The sequence below is a fragment of the Nomia melanderi genome, chromosome 9 (genome assembly GCF_051020985.1).
Source record: "Nomia melanderi isolate GNS246 chromosome 9, iyNomMela1, whole genome shotgun sequence".
NCBI lineage: Eukaryota > Metazoa > Arthropoda > Insecta > Hymenoptera > Halictidae > Nomia > Nomia melanderi.
In genome coordinates, this window is record NC_135007.1 from 10,763,747 (window position 1) to 10,784,761 (window position 21,015).

Below are 21,015 nucleotides of genomic sequence, written 5' to 3' on the forward strand. Positions count from 1 at the left end.
TTGTAACAGAATGATAACAGAAACTGTGCTAGGATGCTAGAATGTCAGCATTCTAGGTGTAGTGAATAGCTCACGATGTTTATCGAGGTGTTTAGTTTATTTGGAGTAAAGAATGTTCAAGTGTTCGCAACAGAACGTTTTTTCATAACTCAGTTTACGTCGAATAGTGAATTATTTCCGTTGCAAGTGTAAATAGGGCCCCAAAATGCAACGCAGAAATTGCAAGCTACCGAAATTGCAGAAGTTCATAATAGCCCTCGTTCTTGCACCTATTTACGTCACGTTGCTTTCCAAAGTGCACAGGAACTCGGGGCGTATATGCTCGAAGCGAATCGACGAGACCATATTTCCAGAATAGTAGTGTCGAATGGAGATTGGACGCGATAAAATGGCACTGTGAGTGCGTGCAATCTATGGTAACCTCTAGAAGGACGTTCAATTCGAGAGTCGTGAAGACCGACGAATGAGACGAAATTTATACAGCGTTCTGTGGAAACCGTGCGACAGTTTCAAAGCTGTGGCCACTCATTAAACAAATTCGCCCCTTAAAAAATTGATAGAAACGTAAAACAGTCTTTACGTTACCATTCAAAGCAATAAACTGCTTATTCAGCTTCAGTTCCCGCGAATTAGTTCATAAAATACAGCACGTACGTAAAAATTCATTCTAAGAGGCCACTAAAAAGATCTACAGACAGTTTCGGTTAAACGAAAAGACGCCGCTGCATACAGAACTTGCCGCTATAACGAAGAAAACGAAACCCGTAACACATATTCGCTCGCGAAACTGCGCCACGCTGGAGGGCGTCGGGAACTCTATAGCAGCCCGCATTAAATAAACAACTTACAGTCACCGTGCATTCGCGGCAGCCTTTGTAGCGTCGTTCAAGGTGTTACACGGGCGAAATTCTTAATTTTCGCGGGCCTCACCTTACGAGCAGTTCCACCTCGACTGCGTTTACCAAATCAACATTTTCTCCGTCTTCATTCTCGCCATACCGTTTACAACAAGACAGTACTTGCGTTAATCGATCGCGCCTGCTTGAAAACTTCGAACTGACGTATGAACGTCCTGCACATAATCGATACCCAATACCTAACGTAAACACATTCTTCCAGTGAATATAATATTCATTTACCTACTAACAAATTCATTCCTTCTCCTAACAAACTGACAACAATAATTCCATATCGAAGACAGATGCAAAACACCTGAAAATTCATTTTCCCCGCAATAACAGAGCATTCCCCGCGAAGATAGCTACAAAGGAACTCCGCTCATCATTTCCTCTGAGATAACGCGTTCCATCAAATGTACCCACAAATCGATTGTTTACGTCGCGCGAACACGAAAGAGATCGATAGCCGCACACCTCCGAACTTTCTAATTCGCGTTGAGGTTACGGCCGATTCCCCCGCGAGGGTGCCGGAAGCCGGCCGTTTCAGTAATAGTCCGGGCAACCGGCTAATTAATTAGCATGACGCCGCGTTATAACGACGCGACACCAGGGCACGGAGTCACGCTACGCGGATTCTCGTGTCGCTCGTCACGAGCCGTCACCCCGTCACGGAACTCCATTCGTTAAGGGAACCGCCGGGCCGGTCACGTTCCACATCGAACCGGGCGCATCGATCATGACAACGTGAAAATAGTGGCCTGTCATGAGACAGCCCGCGTCATTATCGGCGGCGACCCCGTTGACCCCGCGACTGTCAACGGCGCGGTTCGTACCTTAACGCCGGAGAGAAAAAAAAAGAAAGATTTCCCGCGACCCGCCGCCCCGGCTTCGATTCTTCGCACGCGCGCGCGCCGCCGCCGCCGCCGCCGTCGCGATTGATTTATCACGCCACTGTCGAGTCGCGACGCGGCGGAGGCCTGTTCTTCTTTTGTTTACGCTCGCCACCGGTGATCGATGGTGTAATTCGCCAGCGAATAATGCTCGGTGACTCTCGTTACGGTCGAGAATTCAATTCCCCTCGGTCTAAAGGCAACGTTTATCGACGGGGATAGGATTGTTTCGTTAACTCGATGATTTTCGGATGGAGGGTCGAAAATGGGTCGCTCGGAATGTTGAGATCTTTGAGAGATTGTGGAAATTTAGGTTGATTGGAAGAATGTAGGTGAATGAAGTTTGATTTCCGATTGATAAGCTGGTTGTTTAGAGTCTATTTCTTGTTTTGTAGCTTTGTGCGGGAAGACTTGCTCGATTTAATTCTGAAGGTGCTGAATTTTTAAACATTGAATCGCATCCCACTGGTGCGAGGCATCGTCCAATCCTCGTTGTTTCAGTTTGAATGTAAAGGGTTGAGGTGCTATAAGAATGACATCAGCTGTAAGTCAAAATTCTTTTACGAGTGACTGCACACTGTCCCACCTGATCTAAACGTTTTCCATCCAATTAACGAAACTCGGATGATATTTATTCATCTGGAAAGCAACGATGACGAAAGCATTGCGAATCAAGTTCAGTTTCATTAAAGCGAAAGGCAGGGTTGCGATAAGCTGATCAAGACTTAAAAGGAACGAGGATCGGAGATAGAGTTCCACTAATAAATGAAATGATCTTTGATAAGAAGCGATAAGAGCGTGAAAAGAGAGGGGAAAAAAGGGGAATTAATCGGAGCGCGTGTACGTGAGCCAGCTATCACGGTATTAATATTCATAAAGATTTGCCGCTTCGGGCAAGTTGCCGTTTCATTTACTGCATCGCGGAACAGTTCAACGGCGCGAATGCGATTAAACGAGGAGGTTCGCTCCGCTCGCGTTTTCTTATCGCTGTAATGCGTCTGGCGTTAGCTCCGGTCACTGTGACCGGCCGTGGACTAACTTTATTGGCATCCGTACTTCCCATATCAATGAAACTTCCTTGACAGTCGCAACCGAGGGATAAACTAAAGGGTGCTAACTAGCGTCGGGATCGAGTCCCTTGCGAACTCATAAGTATCGATCAACTGGTGCAAATAATTTTTCATCAATATTCACTGAACCAAGTACCTAACTCATTTTACATAACTTTTGATTTTGTATATACTTGGGAAATATGCGAGTATACAAAGCAGAAGGTTAATCGTGCATTGAGAGAATTTTTATTTAATTTTCCAAGCGATAAATCCTTCAATCGATTAAATACTGTTTTCTCTTTTAGTTCAAATATTCTGCACTAGTTTTAAACGCGAAAATCTACTTAAATGTTCAATCTATTTGTAGCTATTATAAACAAGGTGTAATCCTTTGCACCTCGAATTTCTTTTACATGTTTTCGTTAACTCTGTGTTATTACGATATTTTATTTGAAATGCATTTTAAACAATAGTTAGCTTGTTGACAACAGCGCGATCGATTCTTTTTACTAATAATATTGGAAATGACATAATATAACCTATTTTAAAAATATCTTGACAAAGGAGCATACCTGCGAATAAAACTGATATCGAGTCCCGCTAGACATAGGTGCGCAAAGGGTTAAGCTTAATAAACACGGGAGTTACTTATTAAAAATTGATTTCGAAATGTATCGCGTTGAGTTTTCAATTCACACTGGTGGTGCATTTCGAAAATACAAAGCTAACTGTATCATTACACAGTTACGTAATTCGAACAAACAACTTTCCGATAATGAGCGCGATGCGCTTGATCCCATCGCTACTATCGCGATCCCCCGCTACCCAACAAATCGCGCGCAGAATTTTCGAGGCAGGTCGCGTATAAAGTACAGGCTTTACTTACGCAGTTCCTCCTCGCAACCCCTCAGGCGGGTTACAGTTGCTAAGTCGTGTCGTAAACATTAATTTCCGCGGGCAGAATAACGGGGTTCATTATGGTATCGCGTATCAAATTTTCCGCAGGCGGTTAGCGCGGAAATTACGCTGAATCTCGTTACATCGGGGGATGAAAATTGGCGAACTTTCGGCGGTTGTTAACGACCGCTGAATAGAACATTGCTACTGGAAGGAAGTAATATACATATGCACGGCCATAAATTAGTTATCATTAATAATTCAGGAACGCAGCTCGCTACCAACAGACACGAAATTATTCGTTTCTTTATCGGAATTTTCAATCTCCATGCAACACTAATATTCACCATTCCGAACACTCCTCCAGACAACACAGTACAAGCTTATCGAATCTAACAACAATCTCCAACAATAAACATCGCGTTCAATTTCACTATTAAAATGAATTTTTCAACCGAGCCGTAGGAGCCACATGAAAAACAAGTACCGGGCACTTTAAACCGCTATATCCCTTAGACGCGAAGCAAGCCGATAAACAAATTTTTAAGGCCGCCTACCTTGCGTGTTTCAAGACTCGAGTCCTCCTTTTTACCGTCCCGCACGCACATCCCCGTTTTAGTGGCCACGAACGTTTACTACGGCCTGTTTACAAATTATAATCAATATTTGCCGCGAGTAGTTGATCATCGTTCCCGTGGCCGGTCGTAAAAGGGAGCGATAAACGTCAATTCGAAATCGGTTAGGAACTAATTCAGCCGTTTCGTCGTGTCCGCCGCGCGGGGAAACGCCGCGGCGGCCATTACCGGCGCGCCGGGGCCCGTTGTTGTTACGATCCGCTCATCGAACGTCCTTAAATCTCGCGGCAAGGATCGTATCCCATTAACGAGTCAGCGTTACTACCGGCAGTGCTTAAATTAAAAGCTCAAAGGTGCAGCGCTCGCGCGCGCTGGCCGCGTGTCCGACGGGCAATCATAATAAACATGTCCGCCACCGGAGAGACAATAATAAATACTGCACCGGCGCGAGTGCAAACGACGCAACGCCCTAAATCACTGGAACGGTGCATCATGCGCCAGGCCTGTCCCCGCTCGTTCCCCGCAGCGCCGTTCGCCACCTTCCGCGAGACTTCCGCGAGGGTAAACGCAATTTCTCCGGCAAATGGAGTACCTCGACGGGCCGTCGCTCGCGAAATTCGGCTCCTTTCGCAGCGCCGACCCCCGGAAACGTCTATTTCTCTCTTTCCCTCGCCGCCCCCGGTCCTTCGACTCTGATTTATTTCGACGAAAACTTGCTGTTTCCACGGCCTTGCGTTTGGTATATGATTTACGGAGTGCTTGAATCTACTAAACGTGATAAAAATTGTGTTTGGAATTGCGTTCCGGGGGATTTTTGTGTCGGCAGTTAGTCTTGGGTTTAAGAACTAGACGACGTCGTTATTACTGGTCTATATAAGAAAATTCTTTATGAAGAGAACGAGTTTCTATTCACTTTTTATATATCATTCATCTATGATTCAACCATTTCCCAATTATTTCATTCTTCGACGAATTCCGAGCACGTTTAATATTCAACACTTCACAAATACTCGCTCCGTTGGAAGCTAGAAAATCTTTGGAAGGAGCAATAGTGGAGAAGTCGCTAGGATTCCGTTGAAACGTCGCGGACACAGGCCGAACGACTTCAAAGACACGAGTAACGCGACAGAAGGGTGGATTCGTAGGGGAAGAAAGGATCTAATTATTCGGCGCACGTCGCACGGTTTTCGACAATGCCGCGATTTCGGTCTTTGAAATTCCGCCGAGCGATCGTTGGAGATCGTGAACGAGATACTGGGACACTCCGCGGCTTGGGGCATGACCGTGTGCCACCTCGGCCGGACTACGATAAGGAAAATTAGGGGAATGGGGGGCTGAGTTCGCGGCTGCGGCGGCGGCGGCGGCGGTGGCAAAGTTGCTCTGCCTTTTGCATAATTCGCCCTTCGAGAAACAGCGTAGCTAATGAACTGTTAAACGAGCTCGCGATTTCAGGCTCACCGGCAGAAGCGGAAATTAATGCCGCGGGTGGGAAGGGTTGCGTTCACCGCGGCGCACAAGAGCCTCAAAGTACTGCCGCGCAGGAGCCTCACTTAACAACTGGTCTGATTAGATAGATAGATTGACCCACTAACGATTTGTAGGCTAAACACAGCGGTCTGCTTCTTGATTATTGGGAAAGCATTGGAAACCGATAATAGGATTCAAAGGGTTTGCCATTTGACCGGACTGTTCCTCGGAAATGATGAGCAATGGTAACGAGGAGTTTATCAATGCCTGAATAATCCTTTTAACTTGATAGACAATTTTGTTCTGTTTATACGTAAGTGTCGACATAGAAAAGCGACGTTATGTGTAGATTCAATTAGGAACGAGGTAATTTCATTGGTGAAACTATAAATTTGCCACAAGTATATTCACTTTTTGATAATGAAATAGGAAATGTTTGTAATGTTACTTTTCATTATATGCGTAATAGAAATGTTGAAGGTCAATGATGTAATTTTTAATAAATTTCACAATTGAATTTGAAGTGATTTTAGTATATTCGTTCGTTTACCAATTATAAACGTAACAGAAGCAATTATCTATTTCTCAAAGTTATGCTGAATCTATGAAATGACTATACGAAGAACTGACGAGAGCCACGATTGAAAGGAGCATTTTAATTTTCCGCGATTCGCATCCGATCCGTATATACGTACATTCTAAATGGCGTTCGAAGTGCGGGAACGGTTTCCTCTCAGCGGCGAAGGGATCGGTCCCGCGAGAAATCGGGAAAGTCTCAGGACGCGCGAAATTGGAGGATATTGATTTCCCCGGAGGTACCGGGCCGCGTATCTGAAAAAAGGTGGACAAAGAGAGGGGCCGAGGCGACAGGAATATTTCATGATATCGTTGAACTTCCTCCCCCGGATGAATATTAAAAAAGTGCGCAACTTACGAGCCAGAAAGGATTTCGCCGGGCATTAAATGCATTTAAACCCGCCCTGATAGAGTCACTGTCCTCTTTTCACGCTAATTTCGAACTTTTTAATGAGTTTAATATATTCGGCCGGGGTGAAGCGAAGGGAATTACACAATCCCATCTTTTTACGAAAGATAACCCGCGGTCAGTTTGACGTGACCTCCATTCCGTTTCCAAGGCTTACCTCGTTGGTATTTGCTGAACCGCAAATAATATATTGATTTCGCATTTTTACAATAAATTCATCACGTAAATGTTATACGATGGCTACATACAAAGATCAAGAATTGAAAAGTGAAGTGGGAAGGATGAGATGAACCTTTGAAGTTGTTACTGACGGTTATAGACACACTTTAATCCTCCAACTGCAGGCAACGTCGATTGTAAATATTTTGTACAATATTCTCGCTTAACTGAGTTTGAACCTCTCTTTCTATTTTATCAGGATATTGTTAGTTATCATCTGTCCCGTTTGTTAGTTAGAGTTCATCTAATTCTTCATCTGCATAACAATTAAAGTTAGTTCACGGTTTCGTAGCGAAAAATTTAAATCTCGCCCGCGGTTAGAGGGTTGAGACTATTAAATTCCGCGAGTTTCAAATTAAACTGATCTTTCCGTCTCTTTTTCCGTTGGTCTGGTACACAACTTTCAATTTCCCTTTTCTTGTGTGCGTTCCCAAGCCATCGCTAACCGAACATTCTTGTGGAAGACGTTCTTGTCGAAGGCTCTGCAATGTTTTACTTTAATTTCGAAACGTCTACAACAGATATGGCGGAATAAATTCATCCGCGCGGTAGACTCGAGTCGCAGACGTTCTCCTGTCGATAGCCGTTCAGTTTTTGCCGGATCCCCTTTCACGAGACGCCATCGCGCCGCTTCAGCGAACTTTTCCTAGATTGTAGATACCAGTTTCATCCATTTTAATGAGGCAGACGACAGGGGATTGTAATGAATATAAATCGGCGTCTAATACGCTCGCAACAATGCACACGTGAACTGATTCTGTTTAGGAAACGTTTCGCCGTTCCGGGTACGTTGTCCTTGGTATTCCTGGAAACGATTTCAAATGCCGAATAAATTGAATAAATTGTCGCGTTGTCGTTCTTCAAGTTTAAACACCCATTCGTCGGTGTCGCGCGTCGATCGCTAACTCGAGAGCATTTAGTACAAACATCAAGGAATTGTCGATCAAATAGTACTTTCGTTTCATTTAATATGTTAACCGATAAATTGATTACACATAGATGAACAAACAAATTCGTTCAACCACTATTCGAATAATTTATTACGACTAACCTTTACATTCTACAATTCCCTTGAAATTACTGTAATCCACGAGCTCACGAAACTCCACAGCCCACATCTATCAAGAAAAACCTACGGTACTTCCACGAGACATCCATCTCACTTACGCAACACCCAGTCGCACAGCTCCATCATTCAATTCCGCAATACCATTCCTCCGTTACAAATTTTATCGTACTCCCACTGGACGTCGAAACCGGTCAGGTCCCGTTAAGTTTTAATTAGCAGCTCCGGTTAACAGGTTAATTAACGAGCGAGACGGTGCCAGCGCGAAGAGACGTTCTGGAGGACGAGCAGGAATAACGGAGAGGTTTCTTGCGATACCAGTGATCCGAGTGGAAAGTACGCTTCCTGTAAAAAGTAAGGGGCCATCGACGAGATGACGTCGATAGGTCGATGGCGGGACGCGGATGGATTCTCGCTGCGCCAGAAGAAAAAGGAAAGGGCGCACCACCGCCGGATGATCCTTGAAGAGAGACCAGCTCGTAATCCGGCGAAACCTCGAGGATAATCCGGTATATGCTGCGCGGAGGACTGATCGAACCCTTTTATCCGTTTCAGGACCGCGCGCCGCCATTTACGTGTCTGCTCGTTTCACCCTTATCTGCCCGTCGCTCCGTCCTCCTGACCTCTCGCGCTAAAACGTCGATCCACCGTCGTGTTATCGGCCGCCCGACCCCCGCGCCCGCGAACGTTAGGGGTTAAGGAGGAACCAGGTTTATCGGCTGCGACAAGACTCGCGGAAATCCACGATATGTCTGCATCGAAATCGATTATCCTGCGACGGGAACGATCTTCCACTTCCGTCGTGATGCCGGCTCACCTTTCCAGGTCCGCGGGGGTTAATCAAATTTTATGGGCATGTCGGCTCGGCTCTCGTCTCTGCTCCACCGGAGTTGATTTTAGTTGTAGCTGCTGCGGAGGAATTGACGTGGATTTATTGGGGATCACGCGTGGCTCGACATTGGTAAAATTCATGGTGATGAGTGAGATGGAAGCTGGTTTATGAGGGATGATTTTGGATACTTGGAATTATTCTTCGGTGTCGGTTGTTTGGATTGTTCTGAGTGAATATTGGATGAGATTTGACAGAATTAGTTGAATATTTTATCGAGGCGACGAGTATTCTCCTTGGTAGTTGGTTATTCTGCTCGAATTTATCTTTGTTTAGCGGGGTAGTATTAGAGATCATTTGGAGTTAGTTTGCGTATTAGTATTGTATTTCAGGATTGGGTGAACGTAGAGATTTCGTCAATCACATTGTGATCTCGCAGAAAAAGATTGCAAGCGTCGCTTATTAGTGCGCCATAAAGTAAAACGTTTAATTAGGGGGACAAAAAGGAGATGTAATTTCAGAAATCTAATAAAATCTAATTTCTACGTTCGCGACGGCAATCGGGGATCTCCGTGGAACGGACGGAAAAAAAGCGGAAGACAGCGAGCGGTGTAAAACAAGAGAATCCCGTCGAAAAGCACAATTACGATATTTTCGTAATTAGTTCGGTCGGACAGGCTCGTTAGTGTCGGCCACATGCGAGCGAGCAATTTCGACGGTGTAATATCCGAGGTAGTTACGCTCCGGTGGGGTCAGGCGGTCGTGAATTAACGGCGGACAAGAATAATAACAGTTCAAGATCGAAGATCGCCGCTAATTGCAAAGAAAACGCTGCTCGGCGAAAGTTTACGTTTCATCTGTCCGCGGCGGGCACTCCGCTCGAGAATCGTCCCGTGAACGGGAACAGCGGTCCCTGGTTTCCGCAGTGATCCAGGAGTGAGGGTTTAAGTAAGCCCGGTAATTAGGGAAAACGATTTTCCCTCGTGCCGAAGCATGGACAACACGCAGGAACGGGGAACAGTTGAATATACGATCCGTTTGAATAAGAAACGGCGACCGTAAATAAAAGAGCACGTTAATTCCGGTCCGCACAAGAAAACGCAATAATTATGGTAATAATTCTTTCCTAGAAGACTGTACATTCCAGACACTTAATTTCTCAGCCGTTTTTACACGCATTCAAACCTTTTTCTCGATATTCCCCAAGAATTCTATTAGCAAATAATAACACGCCAACAAAACACGCATATCAAACAGTTCATTACCTGATCTAACTTAACGACTAACTCAAGATCCATCCAAAGAAACGAGACGCGTAGACGCTAATATCAATTTCAGAGCGTAAACAGATTTTAATCCGACGTGCGTCGTGCTCCGGTGTCCCGGCGGATTACCTTATTAATTTTTTGCTTAGAATTACACAGTTGCGCGAAACGAAGGGACGAGCTGCGAGTAAATCTCGGACGTTCCGCGTGGCGTAAACGAATTACACGTATTACGCCGGAGTAACAACAACAACAAGGGGTCGCGGCAAGAAAAAGGGCCGCGCGACGCGCGGGGGAAACGTTACGGCGATGAAGAGACGTAAAGGAGATGCACGCGCGTCGCAACAAGACCCGGTGAAATAAAGTGGAAGAATTTAATTACGGAGAGCCCAAGATTACGGATGCTGAGGCTTCCTCCGGCCAGGAGAAGAGGGATCGCCGCTAAAAACCGAAATGAAATTTCAAGACGGCCGGGGGACGTCGTCGTCCTCTCTTTGCTCGCATTTATCTCCGAGAAAAGCGGTCGAGGGTGGGCTGGGGCGGCTGGGGAAGGCATCGCGGGGACTCGGGAAGACAAAACGACGAGACCACGGGGCTTTGAACGGATCCCGATGCAAGGTTGAGATTTCCCGGAGACTGAACGGCTCCGGGACACGACCACCTGCGACAAATTATAGCCGAACGAACGGCGGCGCTCCTATTGACGGCCATATTGCGTCGCGAGGATTGTCGCCCGCGAAAATCTATCGGGATTATTCAAGCTGTCGAAGTTAACCCCGGGAAACGGGATATTTTGCGGCCGCGCAATAACCGGCTGGCATTTATTAAACGCTATCATCGCAGGACAGGGATGAACCGAGATTAATTGCACCCATCGGCGCCCTTCCTGGACGACAAACGCTAATTACTCGTGCAACGGGAAGAGGGTTTACTTTATATGGAATGGAAATGAAATGTTGGGAAGAACGGATTTTATTTTTGAACTGTAAGGTTCAATTAATAACGTGATTTCTCATTGAAAGGTCTTCCTTGCAGAAGTGCGAACGAATGTGGGTAATTTTGTAGGACGCTCCGAAGGGATAACGTGAAGCTATTGATGTAATTGATTGAAATCGTGGTGGAGACTAGTTTATACCGCTTTCAACGGAATGACTTTGATATGATTACTACGAATTTTATTATAGATAAAGGTGATGTTAATTAGGATCCAGTGAAATAATAACTAACTGGTTATAGTAAATTTAAAATACAAGAGCCTTTTTGATTGAAATGCTAAGAATAAACTACAAACATCTGCCATTCAATTATCGTTGCAGTATTAAATGAAATTGGTCTGCTCAGGCATAACGCGATCGTCGTCCGATCATCGAATTCGAAACGAATAATTAACATTCCTCCCACGGAAGACAAGTCAATCCCCAATGCGGCTCGAGAGCGTTAATCCCTTTTTAAAGACTTCTTCCAATCCTCCAGCCGATCCCCGTCCATTCATTCAATCGTTCACGATCGCGCTCAAGATCCTCGCGAAGTTCAGAGACGAATTCTCGGACTGCTGAATCACGCGATCCCGGTAGGCGCTAATGAACGACACGCTCCGGCTGTCGGTGACGTGAAATCTCCGGAGAGCGGACCACCCCGGTCCCCAAGGGACTCTACGACAGGAGAGAGAGGACATTCCTCACCGATCCCTGAACTGTCCCGAAAACATTTACGCTCGGCTCCGGCTGCTCCTTTTTCACCGTCGATCCGCAGTCGTCGTCTTAAGCCCCGAAAAGAGGCTTACGCTGATTGACGGGGAAGTTACCAGAACTGCCGGATTGACGGTTTACACGACCGTTCCCGCGCATTAGGCCCGCTCGAGTTTTTTCGTTTACGCGGGGCCCCGTGGGCCTGCTTTACGACACCTCGTTGCGACGTTCCCGCGCGTAAAGCCCCCTGCACGCTTTGACACGCGTTGCGACACATCCGTCGAGCCTCTTGACGCATGTTGCAACGCTAAGGATCGGGTAAAAGAGAAGTGAACTTTTACTTGTACCTCGAAAACAAAGTGAGATACGAGTTTGTACGAGCACTTTGCAGTTTCGTCCGTCCTCTATAAACACGCTAAATTTCGATAAGCTTCGTTGATGTAATCAGGAACAGCATCGTTTAGAGTGGTGTTCGATGTGGATACGTCAACGAGGTATCGCACGTTGGAGTTTGAGATTATTCGTTTATTTTATAGTGGTAAATGCATAGTTGTATTAAAGAGATGTTAGAATGTACGACTATAGTACAGTGAAAGTAACTGACGTCATAGGACTGAGAAGAACCGACTAAACTAAAGCTGATACAAGTTTCACGGAGCCTAGGAGTAGATGCATCGCAAGATGCTTGAACGTGTGTAGCGGGCTTAAGGCATGCCCTAGCCGAGATTTAGAAAGCGATCTCTCAACCCTGATCAGTCCAACGCCAGGCTTGACGTGAAGATTCGAGAGCCGTAAATCCGATCGAACCGCGATTCGGGAAGATGACCGACGGAATTAGAGATTTCTCCCGACGCGCGCCGGATCCGACCGCGGCTGGAAGAATTATGGCGGCGGAGGTTTCTTGGGCGTGATTGAAACTGGTCCTTCGGATCAGCGTTACACGCGATGGGTGTAATCGGGAAAAATCAGGGAACTTGACAACTGTGTTCGGGAGATTAATTCGGGAGATGTGGATCTGCGGACTGGATCTTTTAACACGAGGCACGGAGTTTGGTGGAGAAAGTTTGATAAGATTTTTAGCTCCCTCGGAGCGTGACAGAACTACTGGTAAGATAATTTTGTTCAACTTCGACCCCTTGGAAAACGGTTTTCTAAGTTTACGTTCACCGTCCTTTGAACGAAATAATTGTTAACTGCCAAGTATTTTCGCTGATAATACGAATGTTTGAGAGTTTCTGGTGAACGCTGTAATTAAATGTAGAGGAAAAGATGGAATCTTTCGCAGCCAGAACGGATCGTTCTTAAATTCAAGGTTTAATGTGAGAGTCCCAGAACGCCGGCCGTTGCATAAACATGAGTAGGCGAATAACACCGGAAAGTAAGAGGGAATTCGCAGATGTAAAAGCGCGTCCCGGCATCAATTAAACCCTGTTGCGCTCAAGAACCGTGTCAACGAGTCGTCAACGATGCAACTCGTGTATCTCGTATCTAACTAAATTTCATCCGGTTCTCCGCGTACAATGACGTCGAAAAAAAGCAGGTGAACCTATCCGAAACGAGCCCGGTGAACTTTCAACTTTGTCGCGGGGGTGGCGCGGTGCTTCAACCCTTTCGTTACGAACTTCTCCGCTTGTCGTGGACGTTTTTTATACTCCGCTCACGGTGCAACGGGTGCAGGGAGAAGATAAACAAACAAATTTGCATTTAGAGCGTCTCGGATGTGTGAAGATGCTCTCTCATCCTCGACAAATGGGGTTGAAACGAAAGCCTCGCGAGGAAGTTCGGATCCTCTCCAGCGTAAACGCTTGTTATCTCTGATCTCGTATCGCCAAAGAAGACGAGACTCTCGCGACACGAGCCACGAACGGGTGAAAGTTATCGAAGTACACGACGATGCGCTCGTACTTTACAAGGCAACTATAACCGGGCCCCGGTTATAACCGCGGCTAATCTGTTGTCGAATGAAGGACGTTAATTAAGACGCTCTCGACGAGAAATGAAACCTTGGTCTCGTTGTGACTCTAGGGTCGACGAGGGTCGAGGAAGCCCTTGTGCCGAGCAATATTCTCTTGTTCCAGAGCGTGGCTCTAGATTGATGGAATTAAGTCTGCGGCCGTATTCTATGCATATGCACTCGAAACGCAATTCTACTAAAATATGAAGGAAACTCGAGGAATATTTCATCCAAAGACAATATAATTCAAAATATTCTTTCACTTCGATGCTTCAAAATTTGATACAGCTGAAATATTGATGTTTTATTCATACGTGCCATTGAAACGAATTTTCATTTCAGTTATTCATTCACAAGAATATCCATCATAATTAAAACTCTCATCTGTTCGAGATATATTTAACCCTTTGCACTCGAGAATATTTTTCTCAACAGATATTTAATATTTTCCGATAAAATATCAATGATACTTTTTACGACTGACATAAAGAAATACCTTGTATAAATTAAGTGACAGAACTATTTTATTTCGATGTTCCATGTGTTGATATACTATATAACATTTAATATTGAATTTTAAATTTTACCATTTTGGGTCGAATCCAGTGGCGACTGAAACGCGCCACTCGAGTGCAAAGGGTTAAAAATGATATCGTTAATCGTAGTATTCTCTACTACCGGATCTTATCGGTAATTGAATAAATGTACCGAAACATTCAGTGCTTCCCGCGACCTGTTTCATTGCCAGTGGAATCCACTTGCGTTAATACTGACGGAACAAGTTTGTCGAAGTTGCCGGATAATATTTTTACAGTTAAATCCTCGCTGTTAACAGCAATTCCGATGTCCGATTCCCCCGGAGTGCTTACTAGATCTCGCTGCGGCGCGACCGACGGCGTAGAACCCGTGGTTTTACAAGGCAATTAATGGTAAAGTTAAATGCACGGATGGAGGCGGGCAGATCGAGGATTAAGTAGTTCCGCGGGATTATGGTAATGTCGTCGGTTCGCGATACGGCGCGAATGTTTTTGAATAAAGTTTATACTGCGCGAGACGTCGTAACGAGGAAAGTGTATTGTTTCTGTCTTTGCGCGGAACGCTCCGCGTGGAAGTGATGCTTCCCCGCCGGGGAATCGCGATCTCGTTATGCAACTGATAAGCAGTTGTTTGGACGAGTTGCAAGATAGCTGCCTCCGCGAGTGGGATGGAAAGGATCCCAGCCAGAATTAATATATTCGTGTTATGAAACTGGGGAATAATTTAAATACGGAATATCTCGTTATGCATTGGTGTCTTTAAATTAATTTTGATATTCGATGGCATATCAGAGGGAACAGGTTGTGTAATGTGCATTAACCCTTTATAAGCTCATGTAACTTTGAAGCCACGTATCAGTATACTGGCATCTTGTCGATGTATTTCATTCTGCGCTGAAAGCGGTGAATAAAGTTAAGTGATCGGTGAACTGAAACTTCTGTACGCTCAGACGTGAAAATTTAACGTCATTGTAACTTGAAAGTTACAAAATATATTCATTTGATGAAATTATTGAAATTATTTAAACTATTGAATACATTGTTAATTCGCATTCATATGTGGATATTTATTAATTTTCTACTGCATAGGTTTTGTTATGATCATGAACAAAAATTCGGGCCATAGAGGGTAAAGTTTGAAGTTAATAAGGTTAATATTAGTGAGGAATAACGGTATATAAACAGTTCAAAAATGATATTCGATTATGGTGGAAATGGATGGGTAAATGTTTTATTTGATTTTGCATGTTGAATTTATTATTGACAGAATTGTATAGGGTGTATGATACTGTATAGGTATTACTTAATGTGTTCTCTTTTATAGAAGAGGGAAAATTTATGCGTAAAATGATAGTTCGATCCTGTGAATTACCGAGAGGGAGAAGGGTACAGTATAACAGCATCGGTGGTTCAGTGGTAGAATGCTCGCCTGCCACGCGGGCGGCCCGGGTTCGATTCCCGGCCGATGCAAGTTCTTTTTTTTTCATTTTTTGAAAAATTAACATTCACGTACCTAACCTATTTTAACAAATTGTTAAATCACGGCAAATTATTATTTATAATTAGCTCAAGGAAAATATTGTTACACACGTACTTTCTATCATTATTCTATCTTTCCATTTTTACTGGAAATTTGGAAATATTGAAAAACATTTACATTTTACATACGTCGATTACATAAGATTCCTTTTAAACTAAAATTGATTCTGTACTTGCTTTCGCATAAGCACTTTCCACGAATTCTTAAAAAAAAGCAGAAGTATAAACTAGGGCAACCCTTGGTCAAATGAAAGGAAAATTGAAGAACGAGAGATAAGAATTACGAAGTTACAAATAATTGCTAAGGTAGCCACATCTAGCGAAAATGTGGACAACCAGTTAACTTCATGCACGCTCCCGCGATAACACTTAGAATCGAGCAGGAAGAAAGCACGACGGTTAGCGACAGTATAATCTAAGTGCAGTTAAAATCAACCAACCCCTAAATTCTGATAAACCCAAGAAGAACAGAACCAAACCGAAATGAAACTACAATTACATATTTTTCGATAGTTAAACAAATTCATCGTCATCGTTACACGCGACCCCGCCGAGAAAGTCCGGAACTTCGGGTACCATTAAACTAAACACGTTTACCCGGGCCACCCAAAATACGTTGCGGCCTCCGCCGCGAGCGTTCCGCCAAACAAACGCAACGGGAAATGCAATTCTATGAATGACACCCTCCGCGGGCGTAGCATTTCTACAGGGCGGTGATTAGCATAAGTTGTGCTTTACTTTGCGCTTGTGTGTGTATGCGCGCGGGTGCCTGGAGAAGGAAAGGGGACGATTGCATTGTTGGCCGAGCATAAGGCGGCGTTTTAGCGTGACATAATTTGTCACGCCGTAATCGACCATGAAACCGGACCCAGCCTGTATGCACGCGAAACGCAAACTGCGCCAGCGAACGCGACGACTTTCCGCTTGATTACTTTCCCCTGTTTCTAGTCCCTTGCTCGCCCTTTCACACTTCCTTTTTCTTCATTCTTTGATGCCAAGACCTTTGCGTGTTACGTCGTGACCCTGTTTCATAAAATTCACCCTTTGATGACGAATACCGTCATTTTTAGACGTCAGACCTTCATGTTCGGAATAGAACGTAGCACAGAGATGATTCAATCATTCGAGTAACGAGAGATTAGGATGTAAATGCCTTTTTCTTTAGTATTTGAGGGTTCGGTACGTAATTCAGCTTCTGCTACTGGAAGTTTCGAAGACTGAAAAATCCTCGTATGGAAAGGGTTGATACTCCGATGCAGTTATGTATGATTGATACAGTTCTCTGACTAGGCTTCAAAAGTGATTTCTACGGTAAACTTGGCGATTACTTACGACAAACCTGTTGCGACGAGTAACCGTGGATTGGACGTTTCTTTCTTACCTGCAACAGATTATAGTTTGTAACTGTTAATACATCTTAATTTCATATTAACACGTTTAATTTTAGGCATTCTATACAATATTCCTTATTCTTTTATAACAATGACAAAGCTTATAGTAATCCATACACTGCTAGCATAAAATGTGTGATTTCATTTGTACTATCAATTTATTTTGCTTTATATTACGATACATTTCAAATACATCCAAGATTGTACCAAACTGGCAATCTCTTGCTACGAGTATATTCGTGACTGGCAGCGGATGGGTTAAGTAAGTTTATATATAATGCAAAGTGAATGTAATGAAAACTTGTTTACACTCATCTCTATAAACAAGTTCTATGCTGCATAATATCCGTCCAAAGATGCCCAAAGGAATACCTTGGTTACGCGTAAATGTTCGTGCAACAGAGGGTCGAACGAAATTTTCATGCAGTTTTATAATCCATCGCGAAATTCTCATTCCACGGGCGAAACGCTGAACAAACTTACAGAAACTCGACGTTCGACGTCGACGGACACCGAGATAAATCACGGCAGCGTAAATTCGTCGAGCCGAGTGGTGGCTTTGGCCGTTCGATTAATTGACGGAAAGGGAACGAAGCCGGGCGTGGAAGAGCATTGCGTAAGTTTCAAGCGTTTAACAAGATTCTGCGGTGAATGGTGGCCGAGCGCTCGGATTTGCGAGCCGTGCACCGTCAAACGTTAATGCGGTTTGCAATAAATCGTGAGCCGCGGCGGCTCGTCAAAAAAATTCGACGGAAAAATCGGGCATCGCGATCCGAGCTCCTTTCTGTCGGGAATATTCGAGCCGGCCACGCCAACCGGGACGTATTAATTCGATGATTGCGCGATAATTGGAGCACGGCCACCTGATAAGATTAATTTGGCCGGCGCGGTGCTAGAATGGCCTTCAAAGATTACATCGATCTTATTACTGGCCTGCCTAACCGATCTCCTGCATTTCGCAATTCCCTGAAAACGGATACTTGACTGTTCGAAGCCACTTATCGGAGTATAGTAAATACTTAAGTTTCCCTGAGTAGAGCTTGGTCGGGAACAATTTCGGACTGAAGTAGTTTGTCATCTTATAATTAATACCCGAGTCTCCGAGGAACGGGAATTCTATGTAGCTCGGTGTATTATTATTTAGGGAACTAAGACGTTGAGCAAATTCTATTGACTGAAGCGAGCTATACTATCCTTCATTAGCCTCGGAAGGACGCAAAGGGTTACACCTAATTTGAAAACGGTTAAAAATGTTCATACGGAGTATCTTTCATCGTCTAATTTTCTTCATTATATCATAAAAGTGGCACAATTAATAATATCACTGAAAATGCTACTTCAACTGGCGGAAGCCATTCTAACACACTGCAATTTACAGTGTATAAATGAGGCCAGTAGCAAAGAAAATAGCTACCAAATATAATCCAGTTAGTCACGACGATAATTTCAAGTTTCAGGAAATCAAGGAAATCCATCTTGTTCAAATGTCTTCGCCCAAAGAAATTTAGAAACATTAATCTCATCAAAGCTTGATAAACTTTTCTCTAACAGAGGGAAACAGACTTCTTATTATCACAAGGCAGAAGAAAAACGTCGTAAAGCGATTCGTAGAATTCGAGGGGAAAAGTTTTTGTAGGATCTCAGGGAACGTTAGGCGCAGTGTCCCGTCTAACTCCGGGACGATAACAATGCAACCTGCGCCGGATGTGCGGGAATCGTAACATCCTCGGTGCAGCCACTCACGGTGCCCGTAACTCTGTAATCCACTTCGCAAGCAACTCTTCAGCCGGCATGTTTCAAGCTGGATATCATCGGCCTACTTTCATACCGGAGCTGCAGAACCACATAAACCATAGTCATATTTCGGACGATGATACGGGGTGCTCCTTCAAGCCTGTGCTCGAGACTTTCCATCCACTGCGTCTGAATGAGTCACTCTGGATTTTGCATTTTGTTTTTTTCCTTTAAATCGCTGCGGTTCGCGTCTGGGCTGCATCTCTTATCCGTCTGCGATGCGTGCTTACGCGGAATACAATGATTTTACAGCTGGAAGGTTTGTGTGCCTTTTAACAAAGAATCTAGATAGAACTCTGTGCAACTGTACTAATAATATGATATATTTAAAAGGCTCACAAGCAGACACAAAGGAAAGATAGTATTTACTGATTAAGATTATCACGTGTTCCTTCTAATCTTTCAACTGCTGAACCGATTTTTCTTGTTTAACATCATTTAATACCTCGGGCACAAAGGAACTCTAGAATTCTTCACCTGCAATTGATTAGAATTCTTCCGGAGTTTCATTGTAATTGCATGTGATTACGCAACTTCAAAAGGTTCTACGTCAAGCAGACTTCTCCGGCAGCCCTTACGACGAAGACGCATTCCAGGTTGAGTGGATTTTCACGAGGGCCCCAAAACACTCGGAGGTGCGGCGGAGGAAGGGACGAGCCCTAAGCGAGTTTCCAGAGGACGAATCGCCTGTGGCCGTGGAACCGCTTCAGTTTCAGGTGGCGCTAATCGCGAGATTATGTTTTACGCCCGCGTCAGCCTGCACCGCGTGCACATTTGCATCTTATTGTCGCGATGCTCCGCTGACTCGCGCTGATGACGAAATTTCCGGGCGAACAATGCTGCCGAGAATATTTCTTTGTCCGTGCACGTGTCGAATTCAAGCGGATCGTCCGTGATTACGTGATCTCGTACGCGAGGCTGCTTCAACCTCCATCGAGCTAATCCGATGAAATCATTCATTACTAAACTCTGAATCGCATGTACGTCCGCGGTATGCACGGACGTGTCAAATGTAACGCGAATTTTAACGGAGATTCAATTATTTTATACATCGGAATGGATTTTCGATCGACACGAGCGACGTCCGCAAATAAAAGCCTCCCGAACGACACGATTCGATTCCGAGAAACTAGCGTTCCATACGTCTCGATGTAATTGCGACCGTTCGTCAGCTAATTAACTCGGACGATAATTAAATTTGCATGTAATTGGGAGATCCAATTACCCGCCAGATATTCTCCAGGCATCGACGTTTACAAAAGCCGTGGAACAACGAGTGACCTCCGAGCAGATCAAAGGAAACCGAAATGTGTTAGTTTATGAGCCGGTCACGGGACGCGGCCGCAAGAGATGCAGCACAGAGCGCGGCCCGTTTTGCATACAGGGTGTACCCCGGGCGCGCGCATTTGCATCTTTATCATCGTATCATTTGCAAACAGGCGGCCGGGTTTCGTTGATGCCGACGTTGCATGACTCGATGACAAAGAGGGACTTTATCGCGTCGCAAGCCGCTTCGATGAAAAACGAAGCGTCCCGTGACGCTCGCCGCGTTCTCCGCTCCGGTCTTCCAGTTTAATATAATAATTACGCTCCCGGTTTAGGCTTCGTTCGCGTCGCAGTCGCGATACTCGATAAGAGCGCCGATTACAGCGAAGTATATAAATACGTTCCACGTATGTTCTTGTTTTATCGTGCGAACGTTTACGTTCAAGCGACGATCAACGATCCAGGAGTCGATACGTGTTCCTTTTTCGCTCCCTTTTGCATCCGGTCGCATTGGTAATGACCGTAGAAAAATTCATCGCCGAAGTGTCTATTAGAAAATAGTTATCTTCAATAGCTTCTATCAACGCTACGATCGGTACTCTCTTCACCGGTGTCAAAGCTGCGATATAAACGCAACCGCGCATCTGAAGATTTTCATTTCCTTCCTGTCTTTCCGTCTATTAGTCAATTCCGGTTGGGAACA

General features: G+C 44.7%; 1 protein-coding gene and 1 non-coding gene across 2 annotated transcripts in view; one reads left to right on the forward strand and one right to left on the reverse strand.

Moving 5' to 3' along the window:
• Positions 1-21,015, reverse strand: part of alpha-Man-Ia (alpha-Mannosidase class I a) — a 611,213-nt gene that overhangs the window by 541,486 nt on the left and 48,712 nt on the right. The gene's annotated exons all lie outside the window — the stretch shown is intronic.
• Positions 15,722-15,792, forward strand: TRNAG-GCC (transfer RNA glycine (anticodon GCC)). The gene has a single exon. It is a non-coding gene; the product is annotated as a tRNA-Gly (tRNA).